Source organism: Nycticebus coucang, chromosome 10, assembly GCF_027406575.1.
Source record: "Nycticebus coucang isolate mNycCou1 chromosome 10, mNycCou1.pri, whole genome shotgun sequence".
In the NCBI taxonomy this organism is placed as follows: Eukaryota; Metazoa; Chordata; class Mammalia; order Primates; family Lorisidae; genus Nycticebus; species Nycticebus coucang.
Window position 1 is genome coordinate 17,039,665 of NC_069789.1, and position 23,694 is coordinate 17,063,358.

At 40.5% G+C, this 23,694-nt stretch overlaps 1 protein-coding gene and 1 pseudogene across 1 annotated transcript in view; one reads left to right on the forward strand and one right to left on the reverse strand.

Annotated features, from left to right (window-relative positions):
• Positions 1-23,694, forward strand: part of LOC128597423 (disrupted in schizophrenia 1 protein-like) — a 284,982-nt gene that overhangs the window by 51,473 nt on the left and 209,815 nt on the right. The window lies entirely within an intron of this gene.
• LOC128597900 (uncharacterized) lies at positions 10,817-10,914 on the reverse strand (annotated as a pseudogene).

Here is a 23,694-nt window from a genome sequence, read left to right on the forward strand (position 1 = left end):
TATCTGTGATCTAAGTTCAAGCCTTTCATTATTTTCCACCCCTAGATCTAATAATAATTGTGGTAGGCAGAATAATGGCTCCCCAAAGATGTCTGCATCTCAATTCCTGTAACCTATGAATATATTACCTTGCACGGCAAAAGGAGACTTTGCAGATGTGATTAAGTATCCTGCGATGGAGAGATTGTCTTGGATTACTCCTGTGGACCCAATGTAATCACAATCACAGGAGGGTGCTTATAAGGGAAAGAGGGAGGCAGGAGTCAAATCAGAGAGATTTGAAGATGCTAAACTGCTGGTTTTGAAAATGGGGGAAAGACCCAAGCCAAGGAGTTCATGCAGATTCTAGAAACTGGAAAAGTCAAGGGAACAGATTGTTCCATAAAGACTTTAGGAGAAAAACAGCTCTGCTCACACCTTCAATTTACCCCAGTGATACCCATTTTGGCCTTCTGGAAGTCAGAAAGCTTTAAGCCACTAAGTTTGTGGTAATTTGCTATGGAAGCAATAGGAAACTAATACAGTTAACCTTTGAACAGCGTGGGTTTGAATAGTGCAGGGCCATTGATGAACAGATTTTTTTCCAATATATGTAGCATTGAAAATACTAATTGCAATAATTTTTCCAATATATGTAGTATTGAAAATACTAATTTGCAATAATTAAAAAATTTGCAAATCATATAGCCTAGAAACATTCTAAAAATTAAGAAAAAGTTAGGTATGTTATGAATGCATAAAATGTAATGTAGATACTAGTCTATTTTATCAACTACTACTATAAAATACACACAAATTTATTATAAAATGTTAAATTTGGCCAGGTGTGGTGGCCTGTAATCCTAGAACTTTGGGAGATTGAGGTGAAAGGATCACTTGAGGCCAGTAGTTAGATACCTGCCTAGGCAACATAGAAAACTATTTAACTGGAAATAGTGGCACATGCCTGTTGTCCCAGCTGTATGGGAAGCTGAGGCAGGAGGACCACTTGAGCATAGGATCAAGACTACAGTAAGCTATGATCATGCCACTGCACTCCAGCCTGAGTGACAGAGTGAGATCCTGTTTCTAAAAAGAAAAAGTTAGATTTATCAAAACATACACATAAACATAGACCATACATGGTACATTTGCAGTCAATGGAAATGTAAACAAACAAATTTGCAGTATAAAATTATAATTGCATAAAATTACCTGTGGTACGAACTACCCTGTTTCCCCGAAAATAAGACATTCTCTGAAAATAAGACCTACTTACAGGAAAGATAAGACGTCCCCTGAAAATAAGACCTAGCGCATCTTTGAGAGTACACTTTAAAATAAGACACTGTCTTATTTTTGGGGAAACAGGGTATATTACTGTATTAACTTCATGGCTACCTCCTGTTGCTATTGGCTGTGAGCTAAAGTGTTGCAAATAACTGCTTAACACCCCATGTGATGCTAACCATCTCCCTATGAGGTAGTTTGTCTCTCCAGTAAATTGCACGTTGAAGGAAAAAGTGACCTCTTTCCATTCTTACCTGTTTTTATTGTGTTCAGGGCAATACTGTAAACTTCTATTAATAACATCATAGGCCCCATGTGAAATACCACTAATGACACTGTACGTACTCTCAAGAAGCAAAGTCATGACATTATAAAAAAAAAGTGGGATGGCTTGATATGTCTACCATTTAAACAGACAATGTGAACTTAATAGTGTTGATAGATATGGTACAAGCAGTAGTTTTTCTTCTGTAAATAGCATTTTCTTTTCTCTTGCTTACTTTATTATAAGAATACAGCACATAATTCACATATATACTGTGTAAATCCCATAATATTTATGTTATCAGTAAGGCTTCCGGTCAAGAGTAGGTTATTAGTAGTTAGGTTTTTGGGGAGTCAAAAGTTATACATGGATAGCTAATTGTGCAGGTGCAGGGATTTGGTGCCTTTAACTCTCGTGTTGTTCAAGGCTTAACTGTACAATAGTTTTCCTACCATCTTAATGATTTCTGAGCTAGTTCTGTAAGACTTTCTCTGCCTCACTCAGCCACCATTCCTGGTTGTATTTCAAGGCTACTCTTCATCAACCACTTCATCTTCCTCTGTGGGTGTGGAAGAATTCTTGATCCCACTTAAGGCCATGACATGCTAATTTCCTTCCTGGCTGTTTTGTCTTAAGAGGTGGTGTGCAGAATAAACAAGAATGCTCCACATGTGGTCTTAGTAGGACAGGGAGCTGGTCAGCCTTTATCTACATCTTTTAACTCAACTGCTAAATCTGTTAAGTGCAGGCCAAGATGGTGCTAATTTTTTGGTGCCCACATCACATACATTGCTCACTCCAGCTGAGGTTATTGTTAACTACAATCCCGAGGCTTTTCCTGTCGTATTTAAAGCACAAGCCATGATGAGTTCATTGTTCTTGTGTCTTGTAGAATCCCTGCCATCTTGCATCACATAGCTTTTGTCTAAAGATGGAAGAAAATGTACTGCACAGAATTAATCTCTCCAGGGAAAGTCTTTTTTGTCTTTCTAATAATATTTTTTATGTAACAAATATGTCCATATTATCTCTACAATGTTATCTTTATTTTATATTTACTATATATAAAATAAATTGGCCTTTTCTAACCTTAGGGGTCCAGGGAAAGATTTAAAGACCAAACTAATAAGAAGAAACAGATGGAATTATGAGAGAAATATGGCAAATTCTAGAACTAATGTAATTAAATGGGAACTTTCCACTGGTGCATAAATAAAATATGATCATTGTCCACTAAGAAACCCTCTTCAGTAAATATCTAATCTTGTTATTTTATTTATCATTACATAAAAATGTTACCTCTTAACAAATAGTGTATGATGCAGAAGAAGCTGAGAGAAGAAGAGGTGGTCACTTGTGCTCTCTGCCACCCACTCCCTACACACTCTGAGGCTGGGGCAGGGTCTCCAGACCATTTCAGTCTGTGGTACACGTGTGACCTCACTGGCATGCAGGACAAAACAAAAGGCTCTTGGGGAAGGGAGAGGGCAGTCATCCTCACCCAGTCATAACAGGCTCTGAGGAGAACTGGAAACCTGCAAAATCTGGAGAGGAGGGGTTAGGGCTAGCTGCAGAGAAGGTGCTTCTGTGGTTACTGATATTTCTCAGAGATGGAACAGCGCTTAACTTTCAAATTCAACATGGCTGTGCCCCCAACCTCAGGGCTTCCTGGAATTTATATTGTAGCTAAGATGCAGCACTTTCAAAGTGGGTAAATCTCTGGTTTTCCTCCCATGAATGCCTTGCACAGCCTGGCCTCATCCCAAAGGATGCCCTTGCAGAACAACATGGGTCTAGTGCCCTCTGAAAGGTGGATGAACTAGTGAGATTATTGCCATTAACTTTAAGGTACCCAAGAGGACCACAAAGGTCTCATTCTCTTTGGTTTGGATACATCTGGGGCAGTTCAAAGGTTGCCAAGAGATGTAGGAAGAAAATCTTAATTTGCACACTTGAGCTTCACAGTCTGTCCTACTCCTTTGGAGTCTACCTCTTTTTAAGTGGCAGAATCAAGTCTTAGATATGTTCTTAGCTTCAGTGACCTTTCCTCAGCCCTCCTGACCCTGACAGGCTGCAGGGAGCCTGTTGTGCTTATATGATACGTCGTAGTGTTAACACACACACACACACACGCACGCAAAGGGATTCGTGTTTTAACATTCCTTGGACGTGCTTCATTTTCCTCTAGTTAAGATCAAATTGCTTTCTATTTTGATAAATCCAAATCAGGCTTCTTATTAATCACAGGTTAAAGTTTTAATTTAAAGTCCCCTTTCTTTTAAAACATTAGCAATTAATAGTGCAAAGTGGTCAAGCTGCCCGTATTCAGAGACTTCTGAATGCCTTTACTGTCATCTCTTCTGAGTGACGCTTCCGTTGAATTTCTCTAAGGACAGAATAGTCAATGCTTTAAACAGGTTTGGTGTAATGATATAAATGAAAGTGCCTTGTAATCTGTAGAATGCGAAAAAATATTAAATAGTGTTAGCATTTGTGAGATGCTTTTTCTAAACACAATAAAAAAACATTACTTACTTTTTAAAACTACTTTATTGAGTTGTGATTGACATATGCAAAGTTGACATATTTTATGCACGTTTTGATGCATTTGGGCTTAAGCACACACCCATGAAACCATCACCACCACAAGCCTTAAACATATTCATCAACTCCCAAACTTTCTTCCCCCTTCTTTATTATTATTGTTGTCAATTTTTTAGAGCAAAAATCTACCATTTTAGCAGATTTTCAGTATGTAATGTAGCATTGTTAGCTGTAAGCATCCTGCTGTATGGTCTTGTGTACTTACCAGCTTACACCTCACTTGTTAAATAGAACATGCATTTTTCTACTGAACTCCTGTCTTACTTCTTGTGAACGTGAGATAAGACAACTTTATAGATCACCTGGTTGAATTTTTCACCCTAAGTAGTTATTCATGTTCAGGCATCCCTCAGAAGTCCCAGAGATTATTTGCAGAGTCCCAAGGAGGACGTGACCTGGGGAACCATTGACTAACATTCTCACGTTCTCCTTCTGCAGAGAAGAAGGTCTCGGTTTTCTGCTGGTGCATCTTCCACCTCTTCTAACACTAATTCCCCTTGGTCATAAAGAGAGCTGAGCAGGCTGCTGTCCCAAAAGTCTTTGTCCAAAAGTGCTGTTTTGTTTTCTGTGTCTTTCCTTGTAAGGTTATCTCCTAATTGTGGCACATGGTTATATCCCACTGATGGCAGTGAAACCATAAATATTTTCTTTAAAACTGTTTATTTAAGCAAAAGGAATGAGTCAATTTAAGCAAGAGTATGAGAGAATACTATTACGGTTGATGATAAGCTGTTCTTATCATGATGAGCACCTGCAGGGGTGTGGGACCTGACGTGTGGGACACCACTCTTGTGTCCCTGAGAGGCGGACCACCGATCACAGCGCTGCCTTTTACATCAGACAACACACAGGCTGCTGTTTCCCACGGCAGCACTCACATGCCCCGTAAGTCTTTCTTTCTTTAGGCTGCTGCACTCTTCCGGTTTCATCACATGTCTCTTATGTAATGTCCCCTTCACTGGGGACTCAAGTCTGTCAGTTTCCCTCCTGAGGAAGCTCCCTGCTCCTCATGTTTACAGAAGCAGCCCTAGGACTGACAGCCGGGAGCAGAAAGTCAGAGACCATAGGAGACTGATAGGGATGACACCCAAGCAGCACGCAACTGTCCATCTTTAGTGTCCGGCAAGTCCGTGAGTTCTGAGATCTCAAAGCCTTCTTGAGATCATGTCCGTGAGTTCTGTAGTATTAGGTCATGATTGGGTTGACCTCATTTGGGGACATGAACTCATCTGACGTGGGAAGGCCTTATTTTTCTATCTTTTTACCTCTGTTAGGGTTCAGTTTCTTCTAAATTATGCTACCCACTATCCTTTTCAATCTGAAGATCGTTTTCTTTAACGGAGAGGAAGGCTGTGTAATGTTGCCCGTTTTCTCTCTTCTCTGTTACCTTTGTGCCCTGGGTCGCGGGCCCTTCCCTGTCTGGTTGACTTTCTTGTCCTGGTCTGCTTGTCTGTTTATACTTTTCTGCTGTCCTCAGCATATTGACAGAAAGTGGAGCGTTCTGGCCCTCAGTCTCCTTGACGTTTTTCCTGTTGCTTTGTGACCCCTCTGCACTTCCTCCTGGTTACTTCCCTTCTGTTTATCTTTGCAGATGTCCTTTGAAAATATCTGCCTTTCAGGCAGCTTTCCTTCCAGTGGGGAGGAAGCCTTGTAGATGGCTTGCCTGCCTTGCCCGCCTTGGCGTTATTGTACTAAATGGTGTCTCAGGGTACTTGCGGCAGACCCCAGTTGTTGCTTCACTTCTGCCCAAGGGATTATAGTTTTGGAGAGCTGAGGAGGCTCAGAAATCTGCGTTTTCATGAGCCTTTCAGGTGATGTTGATGCAGGTGATCCCAGGCCCACACTCAGGCCAGACTACTTTGGAGTGGAAGTTCCCAATATGAGAAGGGGGGTTGAGGGGTGACCTCTGGTGGGTGCAGGAGGACTTACCCCAGGGTCAGGGAACGCGGTACTTGGCTTGAGCCAGCATTGATTCTGTTCCTTCCTTTCTCCTTCAAGAAAGATAATTAAATAGGATGGAGCAAAGGTAATATTGCCTTAAGTATGAATCTGAATCTGTTCTAATAACAAATTAAATAACTCCGTTTTAGTGCTTTATTACTACCTACCCCCAGCATGCCTCCCACTCCATCACTTGTGTGCTGTTTCTGGGAGATGAGGAACTGACTCATCCAGCATCCCTTCCTTGCCCTTTCTTTCTTTTTTAATTTAGTGACTGGGTTCTCTCTCTGTTGTCCAGGCTGGAGTGCAGTGGCTGCTCACAGGTGTGACCATGGCTTACTGCAGCCTCCAACTGCCAAGCTCAAGTGATCCTCCTGCCTCAGCTTCCCAAGTGGCTGGGAGTAATTGCACACCACCATGCCTGACCTTCTCCTTGGCTATTTCTAATTCTGACTTGACCTGGTCACTTCCTCCAGCGGTTTTCTTTCTTTTACACAACGGATAAATTCTGTGCAGCTGTCAGATCTAGTCTGATGCAGTTCACTAGAGAGGATTTTTATTAGGAGCCTCTGCCTTAAACCGAATTGACTACAGCACAGCGTCAGATTGGAAAGCTTTTGTCTAAAGAACTTTGTACACTGTGCAGTTATGTTTGGATGCCACTGCTGTGTCGTGTTCCTCTTAGAGCTCTCTGCCTATTCTCGCAGGCTGAAATGTTTCATAGAGAATCAGCAAGCATCACTGCATAATTATATTTTCGGGGATCACATCTGAGTATTGGCAAATGTGAACATAGGCAATATAGACTCTGTAGAAGTCTAGGTTCATCCTCTAAGAGATGCACACTTGTCCCAGACCCTTGGATACAAAACCAGGGCCCACTGTGTGCAGGATGGGAAAGGACTGAGGCTGAGTGAGTAGCCAGGCCTCCTGGGACCTAGTCTTGGCTCTAGCACCAGCCAGTTGTGTTACTTATCTCCTATGAGGCTTAGTGATCTTATTTCAAAAACAGGGTGATAACGTGACTTATCTCCATAGGTTTTGGTGAGGATTAAATGACATAAAATATGTTAAAAGCTTAGAAAGTCCCCAGCACATAGTAGGTGCCCAGTGAATGTCTGATGAGCAAATGGACATCAGATGATGTCAAGTTTGCCAAGCTGGGTTTTGATGTTTGTTTTCAAATCCCTCACATTCTGAGTTTTTTTCTAGATCACAGGTGTTATATGTATCATAAAGCCTTGTAATTCTGGGAGGAAGGTGGTAATGGGGACTGAATAATGTATGCATTAGCCAGGTATTTACCATAAGAATATTTGAGCCATCAGCTATTGGGATAAGACTGGGCTATGAATCACAGGAAGTAGCATTAGTGGAACTTTTCATTTCCATGGAACTTTGCAGTTTGCAATGTGTTTTCTTATGTCCTATCTCATTTAAACATAACGAGTAACTGAAGTGCAGAGAAACAACTGATTTTCTTTCTCTTTTAGTATTAGTCAATATAGTAGTCCTCCCTCCCTCTCTCCCTCTCTCCCTTCCTTCCCTCCCACAGCACCTTATTCTGTCCCCCTGGGGAGTGCTGTGGTTTCATAGTGCACAGCAACCTCAGTCTCTTGGGCTCAAGGGATCCTCCTGCCTCAGCCTCCCAAGTAGCTGGGACTACAGGTACCTGCCACAATGCCTGGATGGTTTTTCTATTTTTAGTAGAGACGGGTCTTGCTCTTGCTCAGGCTAGTTTCTAACTCCTGTGCTCAAGCAATCCACCCACCTCAGCCTCCCAGAGTGCTGGGATTACAGACGTGAGCCACCACTTCCGTCAATACAGTAATATTTCTTTATTAAGTACTGAGGACATGTAGTGCATTTCTTAAGTAATTAATATAGTTAAATGAATTTGTAGCAAATATAATGACAGAGCCTGATGACAGAAAATATTCCGAAAATTCACTTTCTAGATGGAGTGAGGGTTTGTGTCCTGTCCCTGATGTCCTGTTGTTTCCACCACATTCTTGCCCCCATTCAAATCTACACTTTGCTGTCACCAGGGGCTTTCTGGGAGGCTGAGAAGGATTTTAATCCTGTTTGGCCCTTTCCCAAGATTAGTGGTATAATTGAAAATGTGTCCACAAGCATAATCTCTACATTGGTGGATTTAAAACAAAGCTGATTAGAGACTTCCAACTCTAAGTGTGTGGAAAGAAAATCTCTAAAAGATGTTATTGATAATGAAAAGCTGAGATTCTTGATACTCTGCACACAGCTGGTGTGGGCTTTATATAGATAGGATGCATATGCATCAGTGTGTGTCCTGCTTATTGGTCCTTAGGCGACTGCCACCCACAAAATGTGGCACTTTCTTGGTGGGTCTTGCCAAACTGACACATGTATTTTCCTTTGGGGTGATCGCTGGTCCCTGCGGTCTCTCTCCCGGCCTCTTCCTAGCTCTGCTGTGTCTTACTTCTCAGTGTGGCCCTATCTGATGCCTCTCTGGTTGCTAATGGCCATGCTCAGAATCTAGGCCAGAAGGAAGATTTTGTGTGAAATAAGTAGATTTTTGACCCCAAGAAAATAGTTTACTTTATCCATAGGAAAGATAGGCAATTTGTATGTTTTCCTTCATACATGTATGGTTGCTGGGCAAATTTCCTGAGCTGGTAGGTCTCCTGAGGTGGCTGAGAGATCCATAAAGTATCTGTGTGTCAATGGCCTGCATCTACAAAGAGGCTGCTACAAGGGAGAACTGCAGAGGCCTGGTGCACTGTTGGCCCCTGTGCCTCAGAGGCTCCTGGGTACAGGCTCCGTCTGGTCTTGTCTTCTGCCTTTAAAGGCCTTCCCCCTACTCTCTTGCTACTTGTGATAGGTCTTTTCCCCAGGAGCTGGAGTCCCTGGCCCTGGTAGCTGGGGTCTTCAGGCATGTTGTGCTCCTTTCCACTTGGCGCTTGGGTCACTTCTACTTTGTCATAATATATAACAGTTGTGTATTGGTCTCATCCCTTTGAAACAGTGCTAGGTTTTTTTTTTTTGAGACAGACTCTCAAGCTGTTGCCCCAGGTACAGTGCTGTGACCTCATAGCTCACAGCAACCTCCAACTCTTGGGCTCAAGTGATCCTCTTGTCTCAGTTTTTCTATTTTTAGTAGAGATGGGGGTCTAGCTTTTGTTCAGGCTCATCTCCAACTTGTAAGCTCAAGCAATCCACCAGCCTTGGCCTCGCAGAGTGCTAGGATTACAGGCGTGTGCCACTGTGCCTGGCACGTTTTTAGGTGTTGACACCATCACCTATCATACTGAAGAGGATGGGGCAATGAAAAAGCCCTGTGTCAGGGAGTGGGACCCTTCCCTGCATTTTTTTTAATTGAAAAATTTTTATTTATTTTGAAATAATTATAGTTTTATAGGAAGTTGCAGAAGATAAAGAGAAGTCCTATAAACCCTTCATGTAGTTTCCTCTAATGGGTACACTTCATATAATTATAATACAGTGTTCAAAACCTGGAATTTGACACTAATATAATATGTGTGTACAGTTCTATGTTGTGTGACTGTGTTTAGGTTTTTGTAAACACTAATGCAACCAAGAAACAGAATCATACCCTAACTACAAAGATCTCTCTCCTCTTATTCCTTCACACTGACACCCATACCCTAGGATCTTTTTAGGATTTAAAGTCTTTGGCCTGGAACTGTCATTCATCAGTTATGAACTGTCATCCATACCTGGAACTACCTCTCCCACCTGTTTGTTCCTCCAGCCTGCAATTGTGTTCAGGGAAACACTGGGAAAGGTCACCTCATATCCGTCTGGTAAAGTCAAGACATTAATGAACTCCACCAAACTGACCTGCCATGCCTGGCACACAGTGGAGTTCTCAAGACACATTATTGTCTTTTTCCCTTTCTTATTTCCTGTTCAATTGAAGTTTATTGGACATTTTTCCCCCGAAAAACCTGTGTAGGTTCTTTCCATTTCTAAGTGTTCACAAATAACCCTACTTATTAATCTTCAGAAATCCTGTCTGGGTCTGCTTCGTGCTCATTGGTTTGAAAAATCACTGGACTACAATTTGCAAAAACAGCCTGTTTCCCTTTTTAGAACATGGAAGGATATTTGTGTCTTTATGGCCTGTTGACATGTCTCCTCTTCTCCCCAATTCCTCCAAGACCACTGCAGCAATTTGCCAATCTTATTTTCACATGCCTTGAGTGTAATAAGTGAATTAAAGCCAATTTATTACCCAGGATAGCCCCATTTATTTCAAAATAAGCTGTGTATCAAGGAAGGTGTTTAGTCCCTTGGCAAGTGCTAATTCAAGTTTTAAAGCTCATTCTAGAGAAAAACAGACTTATCTTATTTGTTTTAGTTATTAAAGACCTTTGGAAAAAAGAAATAGGCCTTTGGATATTGCCAGAGGATGAGAAAATAGCCCAAAGACTGAAAAGGTAAATGAAAATGGGAAGGGGGATGATTTTGAGTGTTTAGAGCATGTGAAATGTTATTTTTTTCCCATAACCTCTCCCTGAAGAAAAACGGGATTTTTAAAGTAGTGTCTGGTCAGGGCATGTGTTCATAAAGGATTTCTGTAACTCTATGGCAAAATATAGACCTATTACAATTTTCATGAGTTTCTTATATTTCTCTGAAATTGCTTACAGGTTATCTGGTACTTTCTTGGCAGTTTGGAAATTTCTGTTGACTACTATGTCTTATATTCACCCATTCATTTTTTTTTTTTTTTTTAGTATGGAATGCTTCACGAATTTGTGTGTCATCATTGTGCAGGGGCCATGCTGATCTTCTCTGTATCATTCCATATGTGCTGCCAAAGCGAGCACCATTCATTTTTTTCTTTACTGCATTTTACTTTCTTAGAAACTTAAGACAAAAAACAAAACAAAGCAAACCCCCTCAAAAAATGAAGTCTAAAGCAGACTGTTGAATAATATCACTTTAACTGATCAACGTTTTTCCACTGACAAAGGAGGTAAAAAAAGAGGAAATTAAGAGCTCTTGCCTCTTTTTTAGAGACTGATCAGGAAAATTCCAGAGTGTTAATCAGAATCCAAGGCTGGCTTCAAGTGCCCACAAGAACTTGGAGAAAGAAACTAAGGTTTATTGAGCATGTATCATCACTTGCCACTGGCTGTGATTTTTAGAAAAAAATACACATTTTTGATTTAATTGTATCCTCACCCCAGCCTTTCAAGGTGTGAGGACTATCCCCATTTAGCACATGAGCAAAGTGAGACATGGGCAGGCTCAGTAACTTATTCAGAATCACCCAGGTGGGAACTGACAGAATTAAGGTCCTGCCCTTTGATTAGTTGCAAGACCCTGTCCCTGAATAGTAATCTGGTAAACCTTATACATAACAGATGGGATTAGTCATCTACAGAAATAACTTGTTTGTAAACATCCTATACTTCAAGGTGACAGCAGTGTCATCTTAGGAAGGCAAGATTGAAACAAGATCATAAATAAGAAAACTGACATTTTGTCTGAACAAAGACTGCTAGCTGAGAGAGATGGTCAGTACAGAACTGTGAAGAGGAGGTCAAAGACCACCCAGGCTGGTGCCATGCCCTGCCCGCTGGGAGACCGTGAAGGCTGTGCGTCATGCCCCACCCATCCAGAGACCACTGAAGCTGTGCACTGTGCCTGCCCTGCCTCCATGCCAGGCCCCCGCCCAACCAGAATCACCAGTGGAGTAGTGTTCTTGCTGAAGTCACCGGGCACTAGATACTGCCAGAATCGCATGCAGTGTACCCTGTCCTGCTGCCAGATCCATGTGCGGCACGCTCCTAGAGATGCTCCTACAGTCAGAATTCTCTAGCTTTGGCAGTGGCAGTGGAACTGGGCAGGGGCACTTCCCACAAAGATCCAGCAACAATAGAGTGACCATGCCTGGGTCTAATCTTGGAGAAATACCCCCCCAACTCTTTGCACTGCCAGAGGAAACCAGAAGTCACTCTATAGGGATATGGGTGCTGCAGAGCAGCAGGGGCAAAGGTGTGGTGGCTGAGGGAGATAAGCATTTGCAGGCCTGGTACCCCCAGGATTAGATTGAGCCCAAGTGGAACACTTGCTGGTGGAAATTCAACACCTGAGGCAGGGAGGCCTCAGCTCCCCCCGCTGGCTGGTAGCCAAGGGCAGTGGCCGGACCTTGGGAGCCTTGACCTTCCATTGACTCTGACAGGCACTAAGCCCTGGCACTTTGCATTTTTGGAGACTGCAGGCCAAACAGGACTGCAGCCTTGTGGGGTCACCAGTGATGGGGCGTGAAAAAGGAACAAAGTGGAGAAAGAGACTCAGTCCCCTGGTCCTACTGTGCTACTGTGTGGGCCTTTCTGACTCTGTAGAGCACCAGAGAGAGCCAAATCTGAGCAGGCAGTAGATGTCTGCTATCTAGTTGCTGGAGACCTTTCAAACTCTCCCACCTGAGAGTTCATACTGACAGGGTCAATTGGTTCAGAACCCCTAACTTGGGACAATCACCCAAGGACCCTCTAGGGTAATACCCTGGTTGTGTAGTAACAGGAAGGGTCGATTTTCCCATTCCAGTTGTCTGGGGAGGTGGGCTTTCTTAATTGCTTGTATTTCTTCACAGCTAAGACTTCACCAGAGTCACTGATCCAGCAGGATAAGACAAGAACCAGTTGAATATAAGACTGAGCCACCTAACCTCACCACACCAAGCAGGTTTCCCCAGCCTCAGACTGTAATGCCATACAGGTCCTTTGGAAAGCTAAAGGGGGAAAAGCTGCAGTCATCAGTTCCAGATCCTTAAACAAAGGGCTGGTTAACCACAACCCCAGGAATCCCTAATCCAATCTCACCTTACAAGACCACCTAGCCAACAGTGAAAAACAATCATGAGGTGTAATCAGCGGAAAATTCCTGCACATGAACAATCAGAGTAGATCAACTTCCACAAGAAATGATAAAGCAGATACAGCACAAGATCCTATTCACAAACAAATGGCTGAGATGTCAGAAATCAAGTTCAGAATTTAGATAGCAAATAGGATCAACAAAATGGAGGAAATGATGAAATTAGAATTTAAAGCAGAAATTCAAAAGATGTCTCAAGATTTTAATGAATTTAAAGACAAAATGACCAAAGATTTTGACACATTAAAGCCAGAATTTGCAGCTCTCAAAGATCTAAAAAATACAGTAGAATCCCTCAGTAACAGAATGGAGTGGGCAGAAGGAAGGATCTCCGATATTGAAGACAAAGCTTTTGAACACTCCCAAACACTCAAAGAGGAAAAAAAGTGGAGAACAAAAATGGATCATTCTCTCAGAGAGCTCTGGGATAATTCGAAGAGGTCTAATATTCACCTTATAGGAAAGTGTTGAGGTTGCTGCGAAGGATACAGATGCTTTGCTTCGTGAAATAATTAAAGAGAATTTTCCAGACATGCCCAGAGATTCTGAAATTCAGATAGCAGACAGTTTCAGAACACTGGCACAACTCAACCTGAATAAAAATCCTCTAGACACATTATAATTAATTTTGCTAAAGTTAATATGAAGGAGAAAATTCTGAAAGTTGTAAGATGTAAGAAAATCATTACATATGAGGGGAAGAGCATTAGAATGACTGCAGATCTCTCCACTGAAACCTTTCAAGCTAGAAGAGGGTGGTCATCGACCTTTAATCTCCTTAAACAAAATAACTTTCAGCCCAGAATCCTGTATCCAGCTAAACTGAGTTTCATCTATGATGGAGAAATTAAATACTTTAATTACGTTCACATGTTGAAGAAATTTGCCATAACTAAACCAGCTCTTCAGGAAATTCTCAGACCTATCCTCCATAATAAACAACACAATCCTCCACCACCAAAGTAAAATCACTCAGAAACTTTTGATCAAATTCTAACTTCCATAGTGGCAAAAGGATTAAAAATGTCCACTGGACTTTCAAAACTCGATACCCAAAACTCTGTTGGGTTTATCATTACTCTCAATTAATGTGAATGGCTTAAATTGCCCTCTAAAGAGACACAGGTTGGCTGACTGGATACAAAAACTCAGGCCAGACATCTGCTAAATTCAAGAATCTCACCTTACCTTAAAAGATAAACATAGACTCAGGGTGAAGGGATGGTCATCTATAATTCAGGCAAATGGAAATCAGAAAAAAGCAGGTGTTGCAATTTTATTTACAGATACAATAGGCTTTAAACCAATCAAAGTAAGAAAAGACAATGATGGTCACTTCTTATATGTTAAGGGCAACACTCAACACAATGAGATTTCAATTATCAACATCTATGTACCCAACCAGAATGCGCCTCAATTTATAAGAGAAACTCAAACTGACATGAGCAATTTGATTTCCCCCAGCACCATAATTGTTGGAGACTTTAACATTCCTCTGGTAGTGTTGGATAGATCCTCAAAAAAGAAGCTAAACAAAAAAATTTTAGAATTAAACTTAACCATTCAACATTTGTATCTAATAGACATCTATAGAACATTTCATCCTAACAAAACCAAATACACATTCTTCTCATCAGCCTATGGATAATCCTCCAAAATTGATTACATCTTAGGTCACAAGTCTAACCTCAGCAAATTTGAAAGAATAGAAATCATTCCTTATATTTTCTCGGATCACCACGGAATAAAAGTTGAACTCAGTAACAATAGGAATCTCCACACACATACAAAAACATGGAAACTAAATAACCTCATGCTGAATGGTAGCTGGGTCATAGACGAGATTATTCATTTCTTCATTATTGTTTTGTTCCAAAAATTTGGAATTTCCTTCTTAATCTCATCTATGACCCAGCTACCATTCAGCATGAGGTTATTTTTTTGGAACAAAACAATAATGAAGAAATGAACTATCAGAACCTCTGGGATACAGCAAAGCCAGTACTAAGAAGAAAATTTATAGCGCTGCAAGCCTTCCTCAAGAGAACAAAAGGAGAGGAAGTCAATAACTTAATTGGTCATCTCAAGCAACTGGAAAAGGAAGAACTTTCCAACCCTAAACCCAGCAGAAGAAAAGAAACAACTAAAATTAGAGCAGAACTTAATGAAATTGAAAATAAAAGAATCATACAACAGATCAACCAATCAAAGAGTTGGTTTTTTGAAAAGGTCAATAAAATAGATAAACCATTGGCTATACTAACCAGAAGTAGAAGAGTAAAATCCCTAATTTCATCAATCAGAAATGATAAAGGGCAAATAACAATGGACTCCTCAGATATTCAGCAAATCCTTAATGAATACTACATAAAACTCTACTCTCAGAAGTATGAAAATCTGAAGGAAATAGATCAATACTTGGAAACATGTCACCCTCCCAGACTTAGCCAGAAAGAAGTGCAAATGTTGAACAAGCCTATAACAAGCTCTGAAATAGCATCAACTATAAGAAATCTCCCCCAAAAGAAAAGCCCGTGACCAGATGGCTTCACATCAGAATTCTACCAAACCTTTAAAGAGGAACTAGTACCTATATTACTTAATCTTTTCCAAAACATAGAAAAAGAAGGAATACTTCCCAACTCATTCTATGAAGCAAATATCACCCTGATACCCAAACCAGGAAAAGACCCAACCAGAAAAGAAAATTATAGACCAATATCTCTAATGAATATTGATGAAAAAAAATTCAATAAGATCCTAGCAAACAGAATCTAACAACACATCAAACAAATTATATACCACGATCAGGTGGGTTTCATCCCAGGGTCCCAAGGATGGTTCAATATATGTAAATCCATAAATGTAATGCATCACATAAACAAATTAAAAAACCAAGACCATATGATTCTCTCAATTGATGCAGAAAACACTTTTGACAATATCCAGCATCCTTTCTTGGTCAGAACACTTAAGAAAACTGGTATAGAAGGGACATTTCTTAAACTGATAGAGGCCATCTACAGTAAACCCACAGCCAAAATTGTATTGAATGGAGTAAAATTGAAATCATTTCCACTCAGATCAGGAACCAGGCAAGGATGCCCACTGTCTCCATTGCTTTTTAACATTGTAATGGAAGTCTTAGCCACCTCAATCAGGCAAGAGAAGGCAATCAAGGGGATCCAAATAGGACCATAGGTGATCAAATTGTCACTCTTCACAGACGATATGATTATATATCTGGAAAACCCTAGGGAATCAACTACAAAACTCCTAGAAGTGATCAAGGAATATAGTAACATCTCAGGATACAAAATTAACACTCATAAATCTGTAGCCTTTATATACACCAACAATAGTCAAGGGGAAAAAATCAAAGATTCTATTCCCTTTACAATAGTGCCAAAGAAGATGAAATATTTGGGAGTGTATCTAACTAAGGATGTGAAAGGTCTCTATAAGGAGAACTATGAAACTCTGAGAAAAGAAATAGCTGAAGATGTTAACAAATGGAAGAATATACCATGCTCATAGCTGGAAAAAATCAACATTGTTAAAATGTCCATACTACTTAAAGCAATTTACAGATTTAATGTGATCCTTATTAAAGCACCTCTCTCATATTTTAAAGACCTGGAAGAATTAGTACTTCGTTTTACATGGAAACAGAAAAATCTTGAATAGCCAAGACATTACTCAGAAATAAAAAGAAATCGGGAGGAATCACGCTTCCAGACTCTAGACTATATTATAAATCGATAGTGATCAAAACAGCATGGTATTGGCACAAAAATAGAGAGGTAGATGTATGGAACAGAACTAAAGACCAAAAGGTAAACCCAGACACTTATCGTCATTTGATTTTCGATAAGTCTATTAAAAATATAAATTGGGTGAAAATTTTCCTATTTAATAAATGGTCCTGGATGAATTGGCTGACAACTTGTAGAAGACTGAAACTGGACCCACAACTTTCTCCTCTAACAAAAATTGACTCTCACTGGTTAAAGAACTTAAACTTAAGACATGAAACTATAAATATTCTTAGAGAGAGTGCAGGGGAAACTCATGAGAAAATTGGTCTGGGAGAATACTTCATGAGGAAGACACCTCAGGCAATTGAAGCAACATCCAAAATACATTACTGGGATCTGATCAAATTAAAAAGCTTCTGCACTGCCAAGAATACACTAAATATTGGCAAATAGACAGCCCTCAGAATGGGAGAGGATTTTTGCAAGTTATACTACCAACAAAGGTCTACTAACCAGAATCCACAAAGAACTCAAACTTATTACTAAGCAAAAAACAAGTGATCCCATTTCATTGTGGGCAAGAGACATGAACAGAAGCTTCTCTGAAGAAGACAGGCTCATGGCCTACAGACATGAAAAAATGCTCATCATCTTTAATCATCAGAGAAATGCAATCCAAAACTACTCTGAGATACAATCTAACTCCAGTAAGAGTAGCCCACATCACAAAATCCTCAAAACAACAGATGTTGGTGTGGATGTGGAGAAAAGGGAACACTTCTGCACTGCTGGTGGGAATGCAAGCTAGTATGTTCCTTTTGGAAGGAAGTTTGGAGAACACTCAGGTATCTAAATGTAGACCTGCCGTTTGATCCTGCAATTCCTCTTCTAGGTGTATATCCAAAGGACCAAAATCATTTGGCAATAAAGATATTTGCACCAGATTGTTCATTGCAGCTCAATTCATAATTGCCAAGTCATGGAAGAAGCCCAAGTGCCCATCGACCCATGAATGGATTAATAAATTGTGGCATATGTATGCCATGGAATATTATGCAGCAGTAAAAACAATGGAGACTTTACCTCCTTTATGTTTACATGGATAGAGCTAGAAAATATTCTTCTTAGTAAAGTATCTCAGGAATGGGAAAAAAAGTATCTAATGTACTCAGTATTACTGTGAAACCAATTTATAATCACTTGCATATGAAAAATGAAACACAACTTTAGGCTATGATGGAGGAAGGGGGGTGAGGGATGGGGAGGGGGTGGGAAGGATACTAGGGGATAGTAGGGGGACCACAACTATGGAGCACATTGTAAGTACAAGTTGGTTCTATCATGTGTAGAACACAAATGTCCTAATTCTATAATTGGGTAAATGAGATGAAAGCTATGCTGATTAGTATGATGTAAGCACTCTAATTTGTACAAATAATCAACACACTGAAATGGGCATAAATGTATTTATGATCTATGTACAAAAGACTTAATTAAAAAATACAAAAAAAGTCAGCGGACAGATCGTCTACACACTGGGAGAAGGTTGTGTGGACAAACGGCTCAGACCACAGGCTCTAAGGGAACATGAGCTCATGCTCTCTGATCTTTAAAACCACTTTGCAGGGAAGATGTTATTATCACAGGAATATGAGGCCCTGTGGAGAGAAAGAGCACCTAAACACCAGGGTTTGCTCCCTGACGGGCTCGGTCTTCTTTTTATCCCCAGTTAAAAACTTCCAGCCCACAGGTACCTTTCTCATTGGTCAGTTTGAATCAAGCTGGAGAAGCTGTTCCAGCCCCCACAGAACTACAGGATTTCACAGAATGGAAACTTCCAGGTCCCAGGAAGTTAAGTTTCTATAAATTCCTAACAGCCAAGTCACCATGGGGATGGGGACCCTGCAGGTGGATCCTTGGGGTCTCCTTGAGATGACTTCTGTTTAACTGGAACTCATGCTTCTCAGGTATCCTCTCTTGTTCCCCACTTTTGAGATTCCATATGTATTTGACTTTGGCGTCTTAGCATTAGCTTGCTTCTGCAGAAGACTGTATTAATTTGCAAGACTGTCTCCAGGAGTTACACTGACTCTGTGGGGCAATCTGCCTTCACTACTTCTTTTGAGCACATTTCTTTTGCTTCAATCCTCACTGTCTCAGGTGCTCTCTGTTATACAGTTTCACTTTTCACATTTGACTTCACATCATTTTTCAGGTATGTCTGATCTGTTTTATATTTTCTTTCCTAGCTCTTTCTGCTACAGCACCTTCGCATGACACTGCAGGCATAGAACTTCAGAGTCACCTGGCTGGGCTTTCCTATTTCCCTGGTCTGGATCAGCATTCAGATTTCAGGGACTGTGACTCCTCTCAGGTTCTCTACCCAGGCCTTAATTGTACCAAGGTGGAGGGCTAATAGACATATGGGTTTCACTTTTCCCTGTGTCACATATTGAGTACTGTGTCTGATTATGGGTACAGGCTCCCTCCTGGGTGCCTTTGCATTCATAAAAGCTATAATGAGTCATGTTTTGTCCTATCTTAGTGGTGTGATCACATCCCCTTTCCCAAAGTCCAATTAAGACAAGTCCCGTGAGGAGCTTCCTCAGGCTTCAGCAGAGCATTGACCAGTGTGGCATGAGTAGGGCATGTTGACTGTCTTAAAAGTTACCTTTGCTGCCCATGGGACAGTGAAGCTCTCTTCAGCTGGCTGTGACAAATCTGGGTGAGGATCCCTTCCACTTTCACTGCTGTGTGTATTGTCAGAATGATGGTGTAGGGTCCTTTCTACCTTGGTTTGAGGGGGACCTGATTCTTGACCTAGGCTTGATCCCCTTTATCCCCCAGAGAGAAGGCTGTACAGACACAAAAGACCAAATAGAACATGGTTAATTACCCAAGTAGAGATCTTCCTTGCTACTCTTCCTAGGGCTTCTAACTACCTGCTGAATTCTGTCTCTTCCAGTTCTTTTAGGAATCCATGTCAAATTGCAGAGGATTTATGGAGGCCTGAATCCAATTACGCTTTGCTTTCTGACAGAGTTTACTGATTCTCGTTCTTATGATCCTGTTCATGTACTGTACCCTACCTGAGCTTTGAGGCCTATATGTCACATATAGTTTCTAGGGGATATTCAAAGCTTTAGCTATCATTTGCACTATTTCTGTTATGAAGGTCAGTCCATTGTCAAATTTAAACCAGAGTGGCAACCTAAACCATAGGATGAATTCTGTGGGAAACACTTTTAGTACTTTAGGCCTGGAGGGGAAGGCTTCCACCTATTCTGAGTATGTGCAGACCAAAATTAGTAAGGACAGATTTCCTTCATATCTAGACAACTCAGTATAGCCCATCTGCACATCTTTAAAAGGGGCTTCCCTCTAGGACTGAATTTTAGGTGGCATGGTCCCTGTCTAGCATTATGCTGATTGCATGCCACTCAATGCTGGCTGACTTTCTTGGCAAGGGTGGCCAACAGGGGAATGTAAAAGTATCTCCCCAGAAGCCTCTTAATTTTCTTTTGCCTCTGTCCTAAGTGCATGGCCTCATGCATACAACCTCTCTAACCAACCTTGGATTTTTACATAGTAAGCTTTGATATTTGGCGAGGCATGAATTGGTCAACCAGTGATACTCTTTGGTGTTCCTAAGAGTGACCACTGTGTATGGTACCCAGACTCTTAAGTTTTGTCTCAAAGTCAACTTATCAGCCTCTTGCACCAGCATGGCAGTGGCTACAAGTGTTCTTAGGCCTGGGGGCTATCCTTTGCTGACCCCATCAAGTTGCTTAGATAGATAAGCAACTGGTCTTGCCCAGGATGCTACAGCTGGGTAAGCACTCCCCTAGCTATTCTATTTTTTTTTTTTCCCTGATATGTACAGTTCAAAAGGATTGGCTAGGTCAGGGATGCCTAGCACCAGGGCTGCTCAAAATTTTGCCTTTAGCCTCTTGAAGGCTTTTGGTTGTTTGGGTTTCTACTCAATTGGCCCATTCTCTTTTCTCCCCTTGGTAACTTCATACAATGGTTTGGCCAGTCTGTATGTTTCACACATCCTTTCATAGAAATCCCCAGGGCTTTCATCTGGCTTCTGCATGACCTCAGCTATTCTGCCTACATTTGTGGCTTTCTGTCTCTCTTACACTGACAGGGACAAAGTCAAGGTTGGGTCCAGGGTAAGAGAGTGAAACCATTTAGCAGTTACCTACAAATATCTGCAAGTTCCGGATTTCAAGGCTAAGGTTCACACAATGAGAACATTAGTATTTCTATTTACAGACTTACCACAGTTCTTAAGGCAATACCTAGCTTTAAGGGTCACTACAGAACTGATCCAAAATTCTGGACAATTCAAGTGAATATTCCTGAACATCAGTTGGGTGTGGGGCCACTTGTGAGCTGTGTTACAGTCACACCATTTACTAGGAAATTCTCATTCAGGTTCTATTTTCCCCAAAGTATCTGTATAGACATAGCAGATAATGTTTAATACTGCACAAATTTTTCCAGTGTAGCCAACAGGCAACCTTTGTTGAGCCTTAGGCTTCAGAGAAAATATAACTACTGTATATAATTCTGTATTCTTTGGCCAGTCTCTTAGTCCCATTTAACAGATCAGTTTACTAGAATAGCTGTGTCTCATTTTATGAGCTGGCATTGCAGACACAGCTGGAATCTAATACAGATGGGCCACAGTTTTTTCCCCTTTGAACCATTTTTCTCTCTCTAATTTCTCACTTTACTAAAAACAAATTATAGCAGAACTAATTCAATTGCCAAAATAACTGTACTTGCAGTATACTGGGTCTGATTATTTGCATAAAGTGCAGCAAGAATAATTATTAGCTATCTAAGCTTTTCTTTCAAATTGGCTTTGCTGGAACCTTTTATAAGGAATCTCAGGTTAGACCTGACAGCCTTCCATGAGCCCAGGTTTCATCTGTACCATTAGATACCTGTATACATTGGGCAAATTCCTCTTCTGTTGAGGTCTCCAAGCACATTGTGATTCCCAGACCTGTCAGAAAGTGACATTCTTTACTCACAGCAGAGCAGGAAATGTTATCGGTGAGGTATTCAGCCAGTCTTTCCAACGGGCTTTTTTTATTGGCCTTATAACGTCAACCTTAAGTCCTTAATGCAGTCTGGACACCTCTGAAAATGCTATTCCAGTCAAAGCCTTGGTAAAATAACCAGTGCCTTCATCATGTCCTATAGAATAAAACAGAATCTTATTGAACATTAGCCAACAAATGTATTGTCAGAAATTAAGAATACTTACAAATGGTTTTCAAATTCTGGAGAAATCAAGGAGAGAGAAAAAGTAAGTGTTTTAAATTCTGCCTATAAGTACATACATTACTGAAAGCTATAAATAGTTCAAGAGACATAAAATGGTTTTCTTGACTTCTGGAAAACAACACAGAAAGAATCAGCAATGTTTCCAACAAAAAGCCATAACAAATCAGCTCAGTTCCATGTAACTAGTTTCTATTCTGCTTGAAGTTAGGTTAGCAATATTCATGGATATGTTAGCTTTCTGATTAAAGTCCTAGAAGTTTGCTTTTAGTCCAATGGTATTTAGTTTCCAAAGACATCAAAAATTTGAATTTGAGAGAATTCACTGGCCTTTTCTAATATTTTCCTTGAAGGACAAACTTTGGACTCAGCCAGTTATAAAAAACACTTTCTGAGATGAATTAAAATTATTACTGACAATACACACTAAGACAGATCAATATTTTATAATATTGGAACATACATATGTAAACATGATTCACAGAAAATTAACATCACTTCTTATTTGATATTTCCTATACATTTTTAACACACTAAATAAGCCTACTGTGTCTTTCTCTGACTTTCAGTGGTCTTAATATTTCAAGAAGACCAAATTCAGAGTTTTAATTTTGGAAGGTTTATCAAATGTCAAAGTCTTTTTTTTTTTTTTATTGTTGGGGATTCATTGAGGGTACAATAAGCCAGGTTACACTGATTGCAATTGTTAGGTAAAGTCCCTCTTGCAATCATGTCTTGCCCCCATAAAGTGTGACACACACCAAGGCCCCACCCCCCTCCCTCCGTCCCTCTTTCTGCTCAAATGTCAAAGTCTTAAAACATTTGTTCACTACTTGGGAGGCTGAGGCAAGAGAATTGCTTTAGCCCAAGAGTTTGAGGTTGCTGTGAGCTGTGATGCCACAGCACTCTACTGAGGGTGATAGCTTGAGACTCTGTCTCAAAAAACAATAACAAAAACATTTGTTCAAACAAGACTACAAGCCAAAAGATTCTAAAGGCAATACTGGATAGTCAACTGGATCACATACAAATTCCTTCACAAATTTCCTTTTAGGAACTTTATTCAATCTTGCAGAGACAACTTACAAACATTCTAAACCTTCTGGATTGCCCTGCCTATCACTTTCTTAAATAACCATTTTGTTTCAGGACAAAATTTACCACACAAGATCCTCTTCTTATATAATGCCATTTTCCTTTCTGTCGAATTTTTCTTACTTTCAGAAAACCACTTTTCACAAAATAGGATCACAGTTTACTATGAAGTTAATTATTCACTTGACTAAACTGATAATTAGAAGGTTTAAAAGGTGAGAATCTTATTCTTTGGCAAAGATTCAGTTTCCCAAACAATTTAAACAACAAAATTATTACATTTTACAATTGAGAGACATTTTATGGACTATAACATTGATACAGGATTTTCCCACTCAGGGCTAGTCAGGGCACCCCCCTTTTTCAGGCTTAGGTGAGCTCAGAAATCAGACTCCCATCTCTAAGCACAATCAGGCTACACCCTGCAGGCCACGGAATAAAGCCGCCTAAAATATTTTGGGTGACTCCACCCTGAGTAGGGAGCACACCCCCTAATTCCCTCCTTACACAAAAAATGCAAAAGCTACAAAGACCTAATAACCTTGTCCCAGGGGAGGGACTTCATTTATCTGT